The sequence below is a fragment of the Lissotriton helveticus genome, chromosome 7, assembly GCF_964261635.1.
Source record: "Lissotriton helveticus chromosome 7, aLisHel1.1, whole genome shotgun sequence".
NCBI lineage: Eukaryota > Metazoa > Chordata > Amphibia > Caudata > Salamandridae > Lissotriton > Lissotriton helveticus.
Window position 1 is genome coordinate 888,943,479 of NC_136068.1, and position 20,637 is coordinate 888,964,115.

The following is a 20,637-nucleotide window of genomic DNA, read 5'->3' on the forward strand; positions in this document are numbered from 1 at the left end:
TTTATTTACAGATTAGCCTTGGATTTATTGCCTGGTTTTCATGATGTGTTGGCATCTGTCTTCGTTAAGCTCAGGAAAATGGGATCTTAGAGTTCTATTATTTATAACATTGCAGCTTTTCCATAGCAACCAGGGCTTATTAGGGGAACACTTGTCTCTGAGCCACAACCTTGAAGCAAAAGGCCTTCTTTTCATTTATGGCAAATGCCCATTTTAACAACGCATTCCTTTCTAACCTATTGAGTGGCCCGATTCCCACAGTGATGTATTTCGTATTATGTCACAATGTTCAACAACTACTGGAGTGTTGGTCATGACCTTAAGCCCCGCCTTGCTCGTTTACATTCCGGATCAGTAGATCCTGGACATACAGAATCTTGGGGCATATTTCAGGTCCCTAACACCAGCGGAGTAACACTTTTTCTGACGCTCCGGTGGTATTGCTCCATACCACATATTTACAGTCTGCTGCAGCAAAGGAGCATGCTAAGGGTGTTGCTGTGGGCATTCCATCACAACACCCACTGCTTTTTTACGCTGCCCCATATTTACAAGGATGGGACGGCACCAAAAATTAATGCCAGGTAAAACCTTGTCTTGGGATAGCGATACGAGGGTAAATTATTAATTTCTCCTCGTATTTTGCTCTTCTGCAGCACACGTAGAAACAGCAAATCACGATTGTTTACTCTTGCAACGTGGCGCAAGGGTGCCTGCGCTGGCTCTAGGCAGCTTTTTTTAATGCCAGCGCTAGGGGAAACAAAGCGGTGCGCCATATTTTTTAAAATACGGTGCTTCTTTGTGTTTTGAAAATGTCGAAGTGTGGCATTGCCAAATTTAGCATTACACTGCACTCTGACATTTTCTTATGCATATCCCCCTTGTTTCCATTAACATTCTGACCCCTCCACACACTTTTATTTCTAAATAATGGTCTTGTTGTATTACAAGTGTGCCAAAGGCCATCTGGTAAGATGGAATTCTCTATAGACACAACAATACTTGCGTACAATGAAGACAAGTAGGGAGGAATTAATAATGGCCACGTATGATATCAATGTTGACGTGCACAAATTTGATTAATTTATTTAATTATGTTCACAATGTTGACAAGGGCAAGGAAAGCCCTGAGTGAAGTCCACTTACCAGCTGCCAATGGCCCATTCATCGTCCTCGAGACAGCTGGCTGCACAGATTGAGTTTGATGAAGTTATGCATCCGTGTGTGATTAGTGGCGATTTTTGTATCACTGCCACCTTTACAGTTAAAATAGACATGAGCAGCACATATTCAAAATAATGTGGGGGTCTCTGAAAGAATGCGCAGTCTGGAACACTCTGAAATATTGCACGGATTGAAGATCTAGAATCTATTGTATTGTATTTGCGTACTGCTCAACTTTCAGGCTGTAGTTTAGAAGTAGGGTGACATTGAGGGGATATGGAGGGTGATGACTCTGAAGTCAATGTAGAATGAAACAAGTCTAATGAAGACATTTTATTTCTTTGGAGTGTCAGCATGAGTCCATGGAGGCTGGCATCATCAAACGTAGATTACTTGAGAAGTAAGTATTGTTTTCTATCCTGGCATTGATATGAACCAAGGGGCATATCATCAAGGGGGTTTATCTCCGCTTTTTTGGCTTTAAAAGCCAAGAGAGCGGAGATAAAATTATCTCCCTATTACCTAGCTGTCGCTAACACCAGTTAGCGACAGCTAGTAGGAGATAGCGACCATCTTGGGCCCCACTTTGCATGTCAGTGATATTTATCACTAATGACATGCAAAGTGGGCGTGCCAAGATGTTAGCAACTGGAAACAGTCGCTAACATCGCTATCTCCTATTACCAACTCTTGGAGATATTCGCGCTAAGCGTGAATATCTCCAAAAGCTAACACCTCCCCAGAGCAGTTCTTAGCCATGTTATCCAATGGGAGGTGGATAACATGGCTAAGAGCATTAGCTCGGTAATGCATGAATATCGCGGACTTTTCAGCGATATTCATGCATTGCGGGCGTTTTTAATCGCATTTGCGATAAACCTTGGTAATACCAAGGTTTATCTGCGGTAAAAATCGCCGCAGCTCAGCGGTAAAATTTTGTCTCTAACCAAGCAATAGCGATAATTATCGCTATTGCTTGGTAATATGCCCCCAAGTTCTCCATCATATAAGGCTCTTCGATCCATAAAAGACTTGCAACATACTACGCTGAAAATTTCCACCTTTCATGGCCCCCTCGGTATGTGCTAGAAAGTCAGGGGGTATATTTATGAGGAGGTTTGCTTCGTGTCGGTACCACACAACATGGTATTTGCACGACACAAACCTTAAGTAAGGTATATGAAGCCATACAAAGTCACTTTGCATGTCCCTGAGTGGCTTTATAAATCGGGAATAACGTACCAAAGTGCAAATCGGTGCATTGATTTACTTTGCTTCTGGGAATGCATTCCAATGGGCTTGAATGGGTGTTCCTATACAACTCCCACGGTTTTTGATACATTCAAAGATTTACAAGAACTAATAAGCGTATTAATGTGCCAAAAGATACACCTTCTCAGGGGAGGCGTATTGAGGAGAAATAGATCTATTTCTCCTTGTTTCTTCATCTTTCTATGTGTGCTGCATTCTGCTCCCAAGATTGTTTTTGTGAAGGATGATGCCTCTTCCTGGACAAAAAACAATCCTGCATGCAACACAGGACAAACGTGCACCATGGTCCAAGGGTGCAGGAGTTGGCACAAGGCTGCCCACACTTCACCAGAGCTGGGAAAAGGACAGAAAAACACCATACTGCCTTCAATGCAGCACATCCTTGCCCTTTCCTTCTCACGCTGTGCAGCAAGGTGACTTCCTGTGCTGTGCTGTCCTGCACTGCGACACTTTTTCATAAATGAGCCCCTTAGTGTTATTTTCTTCCAAGGCTAAATCTATTCCAGGTCTCCTTACTTTCAACACTTTCGTTTGAAAGATGCACTTTTTTTATTATAAAATTCCAGTGGAATCTGCAAACATAAATTGATTGAAAAGTTATTACACAGAGAGCGATCTGCAGCACTGAAGGCGTTCTATTTTAATTGATATTTAATGCAGGTTATTCATTAACTTATAAATAAACTTCTTTTTTCTGAATGCTCTCTTGTAACAGTTACCCCGCTTCAGTGATGTGCTTACTTACTCACTTTTCTACAAACCAAATCTCCTCTGTTTTGGGTACATCTGTAACTGAGTTACAACATCACTGAGAAATCTACCACCATGTTCTGGCAGCTGTCACTGCATCTTCAACGAACTGCCTTTTTCACAGCAGTATGTTCAAGGATTATAAGATGCATTTATGAGGTTGCATGTTTCCCGCTGCATCGTTTGATAATATTTCATAAATTTTAATTCAAGGGAGTTGTTTTTTCAAAGTTTGCAGCTCAAATAAGTAAACTAAAAGCTCGAAAGCTGGCCTAAAAATGGACTTGTTTTCCCAGGTTCTTTGTTGGGGTAAATAAGAAAAAGGAGGATTATCTTTGATAAGACATTTACCAAGCCAATGAGGCACCTTAGAATGCAGGCATTACCTACTGTTATTCTGAACTAAGGCTAACATCAGTAAGAGAGTGAACAGGGACATGAAGTAACAGGGGCAGTTGTCCATTTGTCTGTCTATGTTGGGTAACATTAAGCGTGTGGGTAGTAACCGCCTTCCTGTCCATGTGTTGCTAGATATAAACTGATGGTAAATGCAAGGGACGCACTCACTAGTCGTTTCATGCATTTAGCTCATGCCTATAATTTCAGTAAGGAGAATAAGGAGGCATGTACAAACTACAACAATGGCCACCACTACTTGCTGCTGTGATGAATAACAGCAGGCTGGGCCATGAACACTTTAAAGGGGAGACGCACTAAAAAAGTGCCAGTCTGAAAAACCAATTATAATATCATAAATAAAATAAGTTACATTTGGAAAAAGTAACATTTTTTCAAATTCAAAAACAAAATATTATAGTCCAATGAGTTATATAGGGCCATTTTCTATGTGGAAGCCAACCAGCTGTATGAATTCATATCAAAGAACTTTGGGGCAGATATACAAGAAAGTGACCCATCTGTAGAGATGCGTCACTTTCCCTGCGCCACCATGGATGCGCCGTATTTACAATACGGCGCACCATGGCATATGGATTGACAGAGAGGTCAGAAATTCTTATGCATCTGTTGGGGCAAAAGTCACGCATTGCTGGAGTTGTGTCGCAAGCACGACGCAACTCCAGCAATGCATTTTGAGGCCTATTCCCACTACACTGCGTCACTCCATACGCCTGCTTGAAGCAGGCGTAAGGTTTTGACGCAGTGGCGTCCTAGAAGTGATGCAGTGAAATCTTGTAGATTTCACCGCATCACTTTTACAAGGCTTTCCTGTGTGGGAACGCCCACCCTGCATACATTATACCTGATGCACGTATAATGTGACGCAGGGCTTTACAACGTAACGCATCTCCCTAGATGAGTCATGTTGTAGTTTGCCTGCATTTTTTTACCCCGCCGCTGCGTCACAAATGTGATGCAAGGGGCTTGTTCATCTGTCCCTTTGTGTTCAGCTTGCACAGAAATTCCAATTCGTTGCTCGTGGTACCAGGGACAAGTATGTTAAAAAGTCCTTTCCATATTTTTTTCTTGAGAAATGCAATATGGACATGGACACAGCCTACGTATTTCGTCCCTTACACATTGGAACTCTTTAGGGCTGTTAAAATATATTCAGACACTAACATAAGCCACATGCAATGCACAAACAATTGTGAATATGTATTTGAAGCACAAAAAATCAACGTAAAAAAGACATAAGTTAAAAAACACAATACAAAATACATAGTAAAACACTTATAATATACCAGAATCAATTGTAGAAAAGAGTTTTAACAAAATAAAATCCCAAGAAGAGAAACAAACTCATTTGTAGTATGAGTACCAATTACACTTATATTTCAATCAAGAGAATACATTGGCAATCAATAACATACATCACTAATAACTTCATGATACAAGTCTTGTATTCCCTCACTTTAAACTATTTTCAAAAAACGTCCGCGGTGTTTCTGTAACACTTGAGTGAGTAAAACAAGTTAACTCTACTATAGCCTTGTCCATTGATGAAAAGACTAGACCCCTTTTTTTAGTAAACATTGTAAGTGCCAATCCTAAAGAAATGATGTGGAGGCATGGCTAGGATTTTTGTATTAATTAACCAAGAAGCAAAATTTAAACTAATGTTATTATGCAGTTTAAATCGTTGCTTTGCTAAAAGAATATTATATAGGAATCCGGTATGCAATCCATATGTCTTACACCTCCATGTGGTTGTAACTTTTCACATAAGTACCTCTGACATGCAGCCAAATATGTATAAACAGACTGATAGTAAAAAAAAATACATGTATTGTAATTCACCAATTAAAACGAACAACCCCAAACACATAACAGCAGAACTAGGTATAAGTGGCAAAGGGTCAAAACCAGCATATCATGATGTAATTGGTTTGGCGAGACAGTAGCCAGAGACTCACACATGAAAAAGCATCCCAAGCAAGTCATCATCTGTTCACATATCTCACATGTCGGGAAAAGCGTGACTTAAACCATAATGTGCATCAAACGCAAACTTTGTTTATAACTATAAAAAGATGTTGTCCACTCAAACAATCAGCAGCTTACACAGGCATCGAACCCTCAATATGTTTATATCAATTCACACCAAAATCACGGCTGGCTCCCACTCCCAAACATTCAGCAGCATATGTGGCCGTTCAGAACCTGAGGGGTAAATTTACAAACATTTTGCACTGAATTAGCTTCTCAAAAATTACACTAAGCAGCATAACAAGATTTGTTTTCTAATTTACTTTCCAGCACAAAACATCCTGTACAAGACCTATGCTAGACTCAAGCACGCACACCATCAATATGGCGATAAGGTGTGTGTGAGGCGCACAGCAGCTGAAATCAGCACCAGCACTAGGGAGCGGGGATTAGAGAGCCATATCTCTCTAGATATGATGCTCTGTTGCTCCCTTGCTGCCATGCAATCCAGCACAGCCTCTTTGGGTGCTGCGCTGCGTTGCATGTGTTTTTTTAAAATCTGCCTCTCAGTGTGCTTACATTTAAACGCACCAGGACTTCAACTGATTCCCACCACTAAAAACAATTAGCATAACCACATATTCCTAGAACAGATCGGCTCCCACTCCATGCACACCAAATATCATGTGTAGCAATGACATGCGTGTAAACTTGGCAGTTATGAGGAGACACTATTGCAATGGACAAAACCCATGAAGGAAGCTATTCAAATGGGAAAAAACAAATTAAATAAGACCACAAATGAGTCGGCCGTAATGGGATGTTATCCATGTGAAGTAATCAACCACATGTGCCAAGAACCCCAAAGAGCTCCTGCTCTCATTACTCACCAAATACCATGTGCAGTGTTAGACCTGGCTTTTTCAGCGTATTATCCCCAGACTTTTTGCTTTTTGTCCTCTTGTTCTTGACCCTGTTTGTGTTGATTTTTATGAGTCTGGGCCCTTTACCACTGCTGATCAGTGCTAAAGTGCATATGCTTGCCCTGTAAATTGTGTTGATGGATAGGCTTTTCCATGATTGGTTTATTTGACGTACTACTTGCACAGCGTGCCCAGGAGTAAGTCAATTGCTGCTAAGGGTCCTGAAGCACTGATTGTACCACCCACACAAGCAGCCTTTCAAAGGGTTCCCAGACCTGCCACTGCAATGTCTGCATGCAGTCTCAACTGTCATGTCGATCTGGCAAGTGCACCCACTTGCCAAGCCCTAGCCTTCCTTTTTATTACATTTAAGGCACCCCTATAGTAGGTTCAAGGTACCCCCCTGGACAGGGTGCAGTGTATGTGAAATGTAGGACATATGTGCTTGTGACATGTCCTGATAGTGAAATTCTGCCAATTTTATTTTTCACTATTGAAAGGTTATCTGTCCTATAGGATAGAATGGGAGTATAGTTATAACATTTTATAAGTATACCTTCCCCATTGGACAAGATTGAAAGATGGAGTTTAGTACGCCTGAAGAATATAAAATTGCATATTTTAGTAAAGATGATTTTTCATACTATGTGTTTGCAAATACCACTTTTGGGTATTTTTTTGCCTATCCATCCTGGGTGCCTATGCTGGTTTGAGGATTTACTGTCTGGCTTTGGAGTGACAGGGGCTGGGGATGTGCATTCATCATAGACAGTTACGCGGGGGGTGAGGTGTATTCTGCCTTTCCTGGGTCAGTCAGTGCTGGGCTGAATAAACTGGGGCTACATTTAGAGTATGTGGAGAAGGTTTCCTTGCACCTCAATGGGCCTGGTCTGTCTTACACAATGCTGTCTCCACCTCCTGCCAGGAATCTGGACAACTGGACAAGAGAGGACAGAACTGGTTATGACTGAGCCCAGAGCCTCTCTTCCAAAAGAGAACAAAGTGAAATGGAATATAAATAATAGGGCCCAGTCCCCAGACCCTTAAAATACTTCTGGACTCAAGAGGAACCTTTTCAAAGGACAGGAGATGGAGGAACTGAAGGAGAAATACTGTTCCTTTGATGTTTGCGGTCTGGGGTTGGCCTGCAGTGGCTGTTTCTGTCAAGGAAAGGACAAGGACGTTCCTGTGTGCTGTGTCTCTGCTTGAAAAAGATCTCCAAGGTTTTTAAATAGAGCTTGCCTCCTCTTTTGTAGTCTCAGTGATACAAAGACTTCACCCCCAGCTCACATGAACTTCCTTGCTGGGAGTTCTGACCTGCCAAGAGGTGCCCGTTGCTGTTCTGGGCCTCTGCAGGTTGTTCTTACTGTTGGGAGCTTGAAAAGTAATGCAATGATGAGAAGTGCAATGCAGCCGCACCTGTTTCTGCCAAATTGCAGAAGAAACCGACACAGCGCATGCTTGCAGTGGTAAAAATGGGCCATGGCTGAAGGAAACCAACACAGTGCTGTTGCCGCCACCGCATCGCGAACTGACGCATCCCTGATCCCCATGCATCACACCATGGCACCAACTCTACAAGGACACCCGGGCCTCAGCAAGAAACTGATGCATCACCTAACCGCGCAGTAAGAACCCGATACATCACCTCCCTGTGCAGTAAGAAATCGATGCATCACCTCCCCTGGGTGGCAGTAAGGAACCGATGCATCACTTCCCCTGGAGTAAGGAACCTACCCATCACCTTCCCTGAGTGTAAGGAACTGACGCATCACCTAACCTGTCCCTGTTTTTTAGTTTATGATTTTGACACATCCCAGGTACTTTGTGTTGAAAGTGTTGCATCTATAATTTGCCATGGACAGAACTGCTTCCACCTTTTAAAAGTCATGTTTTGATTACTGTATTGTGGATTTTTCTCATTTTGGTCTTGTTTGGTTTAGACTAAACTGGTGTAGTGTCCATTTGTAGTGTTTTTATTGTATTACTGTATGTGTGCACACATTTTTTACACACTGCCACTGAGATAAGCCTGTCTGCTCGTGCCAAGCTAACTAGGGGCTGAGCAGGGGTTATTTTAGAAGTATATCCCCTTACCCTGACTAGGAAGAAGGGTCTCCACTTGGCCAAATGTGCAAAGAATTGCCAACTAGAGACCCCCATTTCTTACAATACTCTATTGGGATAACTACTCAACAAGAGCAAAAGACCACAGTAAATATAACAAGTAGAAGAAGAGTAATAAACTGACGCATCATCTCCCCTGCCTGGCAATAAGGAACCGAAGCATCACCTCCCCTGGACTAAGGAATCAACGCATCACCTTCCCTGAGTGTAAGGAACCAACGCATCACCTACTCTGCGGCTGTTTTTGTTTTTGATTTTGACGCATCCCAGGTCCCTTGTGTTGAAAGTGTTGCATCTATATTTGCTATGGACAGAACTGTTTCTACCTGTTAAAAGTCATGTTTTGATTACGTAATTGTGGAGTTTTGTCATTTTGGTCTTGTTTGGTTTAGACTAAACTGGTGTGGTGTCCATTTGTAGTGTTTTCATTGTATTACTTACTGTATGTGTGCACAAATGCCTTGCACACTGCCTCTGAGATAAGCCTGTCTGCTCGTGTCAAGCTATCATGGGGCTGAGCAGGGGTTGTTTTTGAAGTAAATCCCCCCTTACCCTGACTTCGAAGAAGGGTCTCCATTTGGACAAAGGTACAAACCATTGCCAACTAAAGACCCCCATTTCTTACAATACTCTTTTGGGATAACTATTCAACAAGAGCAAAAGACCACTGTAAATATAAGAAGTAGAACAAGAGTACAGTCACAGAATCAAATTGCAGGTCGTGTGACTATGCTTCACTGTTTGTTAACCAATGAAACATATCAACAATGATTCTCGTAGCAAAGTTTAGCAAATAAAAGCACCAACAAATTGCAGGATTTCACATCACTAGAGCAGCAATAGTGCATTACATTATCCCTGACAACATTAACATCTCAACAGTCAAACCATACAAAGGAAATGGTAATCATATAAGAAATAATGAAATTCATGTTCCTTATTAAGGCCATATTCGACTGTCCTCAAGCGAGATATCCATTTTGTTTTGGATTGTGTAAGAAAAGGCGTCCTCTATCTCCCCTTCTAACAACTAATGAAACTACATCCATCCACCTTGGATGCATAACAAATCTCAGTTATGACTTCCCTGGGGTTTTTCACTGTACGTCTTTTCTGAGCAGCTCCACACAAATTGTTATGCATCTGCATTTTAAATATAGATTCCCCTATGATTTGTACTTTACGTTTATCCTCATGACTTATATCATGTCTCTTAACCCATTATGAGCGCACGTTTATAAGTGCCGCTGCAGCTCTTGCCCACTGAGTTGTACAAAGGGTCCCACTGTGGCCATGCCCACATGCACATTGCTGTTACCGCACGTGGGAGTTTTTACTTTGCCCCCCTCATGACATGCATGCATGGCACACACAAGAAGGGCGTAGCAACTGAGCACCATGTGGGTTCAGCGTATTTTTAGCTCTGCAGAGTCCTGTCCTTTTCAATTTCCAGAGCGTAGAGATCACAGTAGGTAGTGCGGCTGGCACAAACCATTGACAAAACAAGTGAAGCGTGCTGGGGTGTGGGCATTCCTGAAATAGCATACATTGAAGCAATTTTGGTGACAATCCTTTTTCAAACCTGCAGTGTTTGACTACATGGTGCACCAGCCTCTAAGTTGCCCTATGTTGCCTCAATAAGGCCCTTAGAAGGTATTTAAACACATAAAACATTTCATCCACATTTATAAGGAATGCTCACAATACTTGACACATGTAATGTTATGGTCTAGCTTAGCCCATGGGGCTAAATGTTAAATGTTGAATGTTAAAAGATTTCTAAAGCGCATGGCTGCCCGCAGGCGTCCCAGCTCTGACAGAAGAAAGAACCGCGAGCAAACGGGAGGGAAGTCACTGGAACAGCCAGGTCTTTAGAAGTTTCTGGAAAGGCAAGAGATTGGGTTGGGCACGGAGGTCCGGAGGGAGCGTGTTCCACAGTTTAGACGCGTTGTAAGAAAAGCGCCGGCCTCCAGAGCGCGACTTCTTGATCCTAGGTGGCAGGGTTAGGTGGGTATTGGAGGATCGTAGGTTTCTGGAGGTAGTATAAGGAACAATGAGGTCCTTAAGGATAGGGGGGGCTTTACCGTGTAGGATTTTGTGGGTAAGACAGAGGGCCTTGAATTGCACTCTTTGCAAAACGGGCAACCAGTGCAGTGCTCTGATGGCAGGTTTGGCCGAGCAACGATTCTTGGTGTCAGTAAGAATCCGGGCGGCAGCGTTTTGCACTACCTGGAGCTTTGATGTCACTTTCTTCGGTGCTCCAAGATACAGGGCATTTCCATAGTCCAATCTGGACAAGATAAGGCCCTGTATAAGAAGTTTTCTTGACTGAAAGGGGAGCAGTGGTAGAATTTTACGAGCGGTGTGTAAGAGACCATAGCAGACTCCCGTCGTTTTCCTTGCTTGAGTGTTCAAGGTGAGATTTTGATCGAGCCATATCCCCAGGCTTTTGATGTCAGATTTGGGGGTTGGAGGCAGGCCCATACACGGGGGCCACAAGGATTCCGGACGGAAGTGAGACTGATTGCCCATCACCAGTATCTCCATTTTTTCACTGTTGAGTTTCAAGTGGGACCTATCCATCCAGCTGACTATCTCCCCCAGACAGGAGTACAAGTTGAAGTTAGGATTTTCCTTCTGACTGAGAGAGACAACCAGCTGTGTGTCACCCGCATAGGTCAGGAGTTTAATTCCGTGGGGGGTGACGATCTTTTCAAGAGGAGACATGTATACGTTGAAGAGCGTCGGGCTCAGCGAAGAGCCCTGAGGCACTCCGCAACGTATAGGGGTCTCCCTGGAAATGTAATCACCCACCGCCACCTGAAAGGAGCGACAGTGAAGAAAAGATTTTAGCCAAGACAGGGCAGACCCTGAGATGCCAAGGTCTCTAAGCCGCTGAGCCAGGATGTGGTGGTTGACGGTGTCGAAGGCCGCACTGAGATCGAGGAGGATCACTGCCACTGACCCTCCTGCATCAATGATCTTCCTAGACTCTTCGACAACCGCCACCATTGCTGTATCAGTACCCTGGCCCGGGCGAAAACCAGTTTGAGAAGGTTTAAGCAGATCATTGAGTTTTAGGTAATTGGACAGCTGACCGTTAATACATTTTTCAGCCATCTTGCTAATGCAAGGAAGGAGGGAAATTGGTCTGAAGTTGGTCAGGTTTCGAGGGTCCAAGTTAGGTTTTTTGAGTAAGGCCCTGACCACCACCTTCTTCCAGCTCGGGGGTACTGTTCCATCTACTAGTGAGACATTGATCAGGTTCACCATTGAAGCAAGGATGGTGGGTGTTACCTGTTTTAGGTACTTGACTGGGGCTGGGTTGCATGGAGAGCCACTCTTGAGGAATTGGAGAATAGGAGATAGAGTATCCTCACTAATAAGGGAGAACGTATCTAATCCTGTGTTCAGGATTTGGGCCTGCGTCAGGTGGCAAGGGTGCAGAGAGTCCCGGATTGAGAGTGGGAAGTTGGTGGAGGATGTTTTGGATTTTTTGTTCAAAGTATGTGGCTAGCTCGTTACAATAATTGTCCGAGAGATCACTCGTGCGTGTGGGCTCCGGGGTTTTCAGAAGTTTTTTTACAATTAGAAAAGTTTCTCTGGACGAGCAAGATGCAGTACTAATTTTTTCGTTGAAAAAGGCAGTTTGCGCAGCTTTTATAGCTTTTTTGTAGTTGAGGATAGCCAATTTATAGTCCTTTCTGCTGTTCGGGTCAAAGGTTTCCTCCACACTCTTTCAGATCTCTTACAGAGTTTTTTTAGGAGGCGGACCTCGAGTATGAACCATGGGGAGGTGAGTTTTTTCCGTTGTTTCAAATATGTTTTTTTAGGGAGGACAGTATCCAGGAGTTTTCAATCCAGGAAGAAAACTTGGTGTCTGCTATAGCGGGGTCAGTTTCATAGTTAGGCCTAGAACGCTCCAGAACTTGCTTCCATTTGTCAATATCTAATTTAGCCCAGGGACGAGAGAGTCTTCCCGGAGCTTGGTTGGGAGGGGGAGTGGTCGAGATCCACCAGCTAAAGGGGATAAGCAGGTGATCGGACCAAGGTAATGGAATTGGTGCTCTCACTTTGAGATCAGGAATGTTGCAGAAAATGGGGTCAAGCAGGTGCCCAAGAGTATGCGTGGGTTGGTCGTTCTGTAGGTGAAGATGGTGGGCTGCTAGGTCTAATAGCAGTTCTGTGACATTATTATCCTTGCTATTATCAAAATGGACATTAAGGTCCCCTAATATTAAGAAATTGGGCAGAGTGCTGGCCAAGGCCAAGGAGGATTCCAGGAGGGAACTGCAGAACTGACCCAAAGCCCCCTGGAGGTCGATAGATGAGAACTCCCGAGAGTGAGTTGTGTGGGGTAATTTGGATGGTAAAGTGCACATTTTCGCAATCCGAAAGGGGTCTGTCATGAAATCTGCATGAAAGATGGTCTCTGTAAATAACAGCTATCCCTCCTCCTCTTCCCTTGGGTCGATCCAGATGTTGTATGAGGAAGCCATGAGGCAATGTTTGTACAATGTCTGAGTCAGAGTCAGGTGCTCTTCTAGGAGCATATGAATTTCGTGGGCGTGTTTAGGCAGGGATCTGCAGTTAATCAAGGCCATGTTAATGACCGTCTGGGTTGAATAATCGGTCTTAGCGAGGGTGAATTTGAATGGGCAGTGGAGACAGTGGGTGCGAAGACCCTCACCTCTAATAGATTGAGTACATAGGGGCCGAAGGGGTTGATTGAATTGGCACAGGAGTTCCCTAGAGTAGGATAGCCTTGTCTGATGGGAGGTTTCCACGGTGCCCGGCCCATGGCCCGTCCTGGCGCGGACGGGCGCAGACTGGATTACCTCTGGCGCACCTCCGGTGCGCCAACGGCGTGCCCGCTGTGCTCGCCCGCTGCGCGTCCGGCAGGGAGGGGTCATTTTGTAGTGTGAGGGCCTAAATCGCCCACAACACTAGAGCGCCGACCGACCTTCCCAAGATGGCGGCTGTAAAGAGCACTGTTGTTCCTGCCTAGTACGCGGTCCAGGAGACCCTAAATCGGCCACCAGCGGAGCGCGAGGTATGGGGGAGTCACAGGGAGGTTGGCGATGGGAATAGGCTTTTGTTTTTAAAAACCTGTGTCTAACTCACACAGCGTTCAAGTGAATAGCAAAACAAATTAAAATAGGTCACAAGAAATAACAATTTAAACAATTTTAAAAATAAGCCCTTGGCTCCCGGCTTCCGCCTCAGGAGTCGCGAGTTCTGTCAGTGAGTCAGCTTGACAGTCCGCCCTATATGTAGTGTGAGGACCTAAATCGCCCACAACACTAGAGCGCCGACCGACCTTCCCAAGATAGCGGCTGTAAAGAGCGCTGTTGTTCCTGCCTAGTATGCGGTCCAGGAGACCCTAAATCGGCCACCAGCGGAGCGTGAGGTATGGGGGAGTCACAGGGAGGTTGGCAAAGGGAATAAGCTTTTGTTTTTAAAAACCTGTGCCTAACTCACACAGCGTTCAAGTGAATGGCAAAACAAATTAAAACAGGTCACAAGAAATAACAATTTAAACTATTTTTAAAATAAGCCCCTGGCTCCCGGCTTCCGCCTCAGGAGTCGCGAGTTCAGAGAAAAGGGTATCACTTACCCCAAGAGTGATAACAATAACCATATGCACGCCATGTCTGTCTTTGCTTTTATGTCAGTCAACACATATCAAATTTTACTTTAGAGCATGCCAAGATATCCACCATTGTGAGTATGCAAAACCAATATCTTGTTATGCTGTATGTGCTCTTTTCATCCTATAAGTACTGGGCCAGTATACCCAGGAATAGTGTAAGTCAGTGGCTTGCATGAATTATGAGGTTTACTTTGTACACTTACACTTTAGTAGTAGTGGTCTTTTGAACACATAATGCAGGATAATGTTAACTTTTGTATTTTGAGTTTTGATATATTGGCATCTGTCATAGTAAGGCCCTGAGGAATGCCACAAGACCTGGTCTGGGCTGCGGTGGCTGAAACATATGGACTATAATCTCACAAGTGAAGTCACGGACCATTACCATCCCTAGGTACATCCCACAGTTCTTGTAACCTTACCCTGAGCCTTGGAAAGACAATAAAACCAGTTTGGGATTTTTGAGGTAATTTTAATACACATCTCACAGATCCTGTAGTGTCTTCCCCAGCCCGGTACAATGCAGATGAATTACACCACACAGAAGCTGCAGGCAAACACTTCTTTATTCTTCAGCATACACTCAAACACTGTGCATTACATTATACTCAAGATTAGCCACACACTGACACCTCCCCACATTTGATGTGGTTCCTGTTCAGAGTCGGCCCCCTAACCATGAGGGCCCTAGAGCATATTACATCAATATGCTACATCTCCCCCTCTTGTTAAATAAAAATAGGTGAACATTATGAAAATCAAATTTCTTCAATCAGTCAGCGAGGTGCTCACACTTGTCTGCGGGACTGGGGGATCTGAAATGATCGAGGTCCACCCTGATCGGACAACAGTGACATTGGATCAAGTGCTTGAGCCAGACCTGCTGGCAGGGCTGCCTCATGCGTGGTCTTAGTACTTCACAAGTGGTGCGGTAGGTGTTTGAAATGTGACACATCCAGAGTGATGGGTTGTGCATGACAATGTGCTATTATCTTATTTCCCTTGCACATCACAATCTGTGGAGGACCAGTGACAAAAGGAGTGCCTATTTTCTATCTTCAATTAATTTTCACCAGTACCCATTCTCCTTTATCAAAGACTGTCTAATGCTGATTGGCATGTGTTATCATTTCCCTTTTCCAAGTCGATCCAGTTTCTCAAACTTGGTCAGTATTCACTGATCAATCCAAGGTTCATTCAATTATTGTGTTCTGCTGGCTGTCCCAAATAGCAAGGGGGCTGGATTCTCACCACTTGTGGACTGAAGAGTGGATCAATGGGGCTGGAGGACCTGACATGGCTTCGATAAGATCTATTCCTTCCATGGATGTTCGGTGACTGACTCTCTTGAGGGTGACCATTAATCGTTCAACTACACCATTGGCTTGGAGCCAGAGGGGTGTACTCTTTTGGTGTTTAATGTTAATTTGGAGAAGAAACTCTTTGATGTTAGTCCAGGGAACCACACTCGCTTTGGGAGGGCTCTTATGGTGGTTACGATACCACAATGTCCTTCATGGGCCAGCTCGATGAACGGCAGTGTTAGGCTCTCAGGTATGAGGATTCTTGAGTTTCTCAGTATCACACCTTCTTGGGTGACTGCTAACTCAAGCTGCACATTTTTTAACTTTTGAAATACAACATCTTCGGCAAAGGGGCGGGTACTTCTCCTCTATGATTGCATAGCAATACGTTATTTAACAATGAACATAGCTTTATCAGCATTGGTGGCAGCAATGATTTGTTCCACAGATAGAGCTGCTGGTATGCTGGATCTCACAACAAAGTTGAGATATGCTTCAGCTGTCTTGGATATCGAAATGTGAATATTTAGTGACACTTGTGAAAAGTAATCAGCTGGGTTTTGATACTTCCCCGGTTTGTGCAAGATTTTAAACTCATACTCTTGCAGACTGAACCCCAATCTCTCAATGTGTTCGGGTTCCCAAAAACTGTGTGTAATGCCTTGTGATCTGTGATGACAGTGAATCATTTTCTGTAGAGACATACATGAAAATGTTCACAGGCCCACAAAACAGCCAGACTCTCCTTGTACGGCTGAGACTAGGCACATTCTGTTTCATTCAGGCTCTGACTGGCATTAGCTACAATGTGTCTCTGAGCACTCAGATGGCCTTTGTGTTGAGCAAGGCTTGCCCCTAGGCCTACCAGGCTTCCATCAACAGTCATTTCAGGATGTAACTTAGGGTCAAATAGCCCATTTCAGTTGCATTTTAAATCACATATTCAATATCTCTGAAATTCCTGTTGCATTATAGAGACAGTAAAACTGTATATTTTTCTTTGTCAAGTCTTTTAATGGGGCACTCACTGTAGCAAAGTTGCAAATGTATATTATGCAATAACTGCCTGTGCCTAGAAATGGCCGTAACATCCTGGGGGGGAGGCAATTGAGGGGTTCAGGGTGAGAACGGCATCAGCAAGTAACTGGCACACTTAGTTAAGGGCTTTATTGTTATTTTCTTGTGTTCTTCCAGTATGTCATGATTTGAAAGCATGTGTAAAAGGGTAAATAACTTGGCAAATAACATCCTGAAATATCTCAGCAACCAGTTTTCCCCCAGTTCAAGCTCATGGCATAAGACGGGAAAACATTTTGGCTTTGTTCAATTGCATGATTATGCCCGCTATGTGTGGAGCAGGGTGTCTCTTCCTCTCTATGGCTGATGTTGCCTGGTTCATATTAATGCAGATGTATAGTGCTCCATTACTATCCTTTTTTGGTACTAGGGCTATGGGCAAAACCCATGATGTGTGGCCTGTGGAACATTCAATGATGTCATGCTTTAAAAGCACTTCCAACTTTTCCTCTACAGCTTCTTTTAGATGGGAAGTAACTCTACGGTGTCAGTGAGAAAAAGTACACATCTCTTCATTGATATGAACCAGTACTTTCATTTTATTAAGTTGTCTTAAACCATGAAACAACAATGGGAACCATCTTGTGATCTCAGACAGAGCACAGATATTGTAGTTGAGGGATATTAACCCCATGACTGCATCGCTGGCAAAAGTGAGCAAATAGGCACTCAACAAAGTCCCTTGTGGGACATGAATGGTGGCTTGCACTGATATCTTTTTTTGTTGCAATGCCATGATGATAGACCCTTGGCTTTGCAGTGGCTCAGAAATTGTTCAGGTGTATACCTTTGTGCCTGATGGAGTGAGGCGAGGCACAGGGAATAAGCCATTAAGCTTTTCGACAGACATAATATTAATCGACGTACTACTGTCTATGATACATGTTATTGGGTGATTGTTTACATTCAATGTGATTTTGGGACATATTCAAATGAGGTTTGTCTCTTAGTTGGGTGCGTTTTATTTGCCCTGTGAGATTCTTTACAGGTAGCAGTGCATGCCTTCCTTCAGTTGATATCATCAGTGCACACCCATCTTCTTCCCTGGCACTCGAAAGTGATGTTGAAGAGCCTTTGTTTGAAGAGCTTGATGACAACTGATTCTGCCTGGTTTCCATTTGTCATAGCTGATGTTGCCTTTTGGTTTGTGGGTGTGGTGAGAGTGCTTCTGGAACATTCTTGCAACCATCTTTTCTTTCCATCATAGCGCACTTGTTTTTTTTTTCACCAGCACACACTTATAAAATGATTGTTTTTTCCCACAGCCTTTGCAGGCTTGCCTGATGCTGGACTTTCACCTTCATGGGGAAACAAAAGTCCACATTCAAGGCATAGATTTTATTTTTTGAAGATGTGCATCTTGCTGTTGCTTGTGCTTCCTTTTCACAGTCATGGCCAAATTATTGCAGGTTGTTCCAACTTCCATCTAGGCAGCTTCTCAGTCTGATCGCTCTTATACTCTAGTAGCCATCAGCATTTTCTCTAGACTGTGTGTTTCTCACAGAATGCGCCTTGTAAACAAATTGGAAAGGCAGACATCAATGACTATTAGGTGCATAGCTTCTTTGTCGTTGAATTCACAGAAATTGCAATGTTTAATGAGTGTATCAAGTCTTTTGACAACCTCACTCTTTGTTTCACAAACCTGTTGTCACTCTTGGTTGAAGATTTACCTTTCATTGTGAACATTCTGCATTGGATTGAATTTGGCTTTAACATTTTTTAAAATTTTGCTATGAGTTTACCTCAGTTTGTGCAATTTCCTTTAGCACTTCTTTCACTCTATCACCTGAAAGATTTTTAAAGTATTTGAAGATCTTTTTTTATCTTCTTCTTGTAGCGCATCTATGAAATCATCAAATGTTTCTATCCATGTAGCCCACCTGGCACCAATGTTCTGCTTCTTAGAAGTGTTGAAAGGCGGTGGTGTCTTCAGGAACACGGCGGCATTGTATTTTGTGCTCCCTTTTCCTGCCATCAAGAGCACTTGCTGTTCAAAAAACTTTTGTTGTACCTGGCAGCACCTCCAACCCTTGTGCTTGAACTTGGGTCACCACGTGTGATTTGAGGTCATAGAATGCCTCACATTTCCTTGACAGTGAGTAAATTCTCTGTTTCTCATACATAGTTATCTTCCTCGGCCCTGGGGCATGCAGATGAATTAAGCCACAAGGAAGCTGCAGTCAAACACTTTGAAAGCTATCCTACTGGTAGCTATGGAGAGCAGCCTTCAGGCTAAGTCTTGAAGGAGTTTAAAGCAGCTTGGTTTGCCAGATTATAACCTCTTGAATGACCAAATGAAAGGGGAACCACACAAGGTATATATAAAATATATGTATTTATTACTAAACACTCTCTACTAACCTCTTTATGAGATTAGAGAACAAGATACACAATATCAACACGATAGAACTTCAGTAAATAGTACAATATACAGTGGGCCCCAGGGGGAGACCAAACCATATAAAGTGGTATAAGAACCATGACTTGACTAGACACAGTGCCTAAAGCACGTAGAATTGGGGGGACCCCAAGGAACCACCCAAGGTAGTGACACAGGGGACCCACGGAGACGCGTGCAGTGTGAGAACACAGCCGCGAGATCCGTACAATCATAAAGTCACAGTTGGAAAATTAAAGATTAAGGACACTTCCGAGATGACTTGGAGCAAAACCTTTTAGACATAGAAGGTTCTAAGGCCAGCACCCATGTGAGCACTGGAGTACTTGTGTTACCTCACCCAGGGAAGCCGGGTACATGGGTGCCAAATGGTGTCTGGAATCGTCGCTGTTTTCAATGGTGAGTTGCTGCAAAGTGCTGCTGCTGTGGAAAGGAAAAGTGTCTGGTGCGATCCAAGACTGAATCAGAGATGTGACAAACCTGAAAGCAGAGGGGACAGAGTTTGTGTCACTTCAGGGTGACCAGGGGCATGGTAGACCAATGGCCACCAATGTCGTGCGTTTCAGGTGCGATGAGGTGAAGCTTGACCCCGCTGCCACGGGGGCCAGGAGATGTCAATGATGACCAGAGTCCGCAGGCGAGCTGTCCCATGAAGGATGTCGAGTGCTAGGGGCTAGGTGTCCAGATCTGAGACCAACAAGCCTTGGCAACAGTAACACGCGCGGTGAGAGTAAAAAGACTTTGGGGTGGACCAGCAAGGTCCAGGTGACTGCCCAAGTGATGGAGAGTCCAAGTACATCTGGAGCAACCAGGTAAGCCCATTCAGAGTTACAGTTCCCTTCTCAGGGACCCACAAGTCAATGGACAAGGGACTGCAAAGGGACCTCAAAAGGAATCACTAACCCCCAGCCCACGTGGAGTGTAGGCCAGTAATCTTCAGTGGAATCACTGCTCGGGGTCTGGACTACAAGTAACCCAATGCACAGCCTCAGGGATCGCTAAGAAGCATATGCAGCTGCCAATGATCACAGTGTCCAGGGGTTCGGGTTGCATGGTCCCCAAGAGGGCATTTGATCTCAGGTTTGCTGAGAGCACGGATTGGCCTCGGGGAAGCTTGGAAACCCACCTCCTGTGTTGCAAAGTCTTCGGAGTCCTTCAGGGACTGACAAAGAAGGACATATCAATGCCTCCATCACAGATCAGTACAGCCTGAGTTGGAACTCTGACTAGGCCAAAGTCCATCTCAGAACCCAGGGTTAACCCTACTACACCCTTATTCTGAGTAGCACCACTTGGAGCTGAACTAGGGAGAACAGTTGCCTTATGGGTAATGGTGGCTGGAGTTGAGTCTTTGTACTTGGTACAATCACTTGTACAATGGGTTTTCTGTTTACAGGTTTTACACCATAGTTTATTTTGTCCTTTTCACCTGTTGGACTGTGACTCCCCACCAGATGCAGATTTCTGGGTCCCTTGAGAAGACTTCTGGTCTTTACCCTTTTCCCCACCCTTATCAGAGCTTTTAGAATCTTGCTTCTTGGAGTCACCTTGGTTCTGAACCTTCTGCCTCATGCTGGT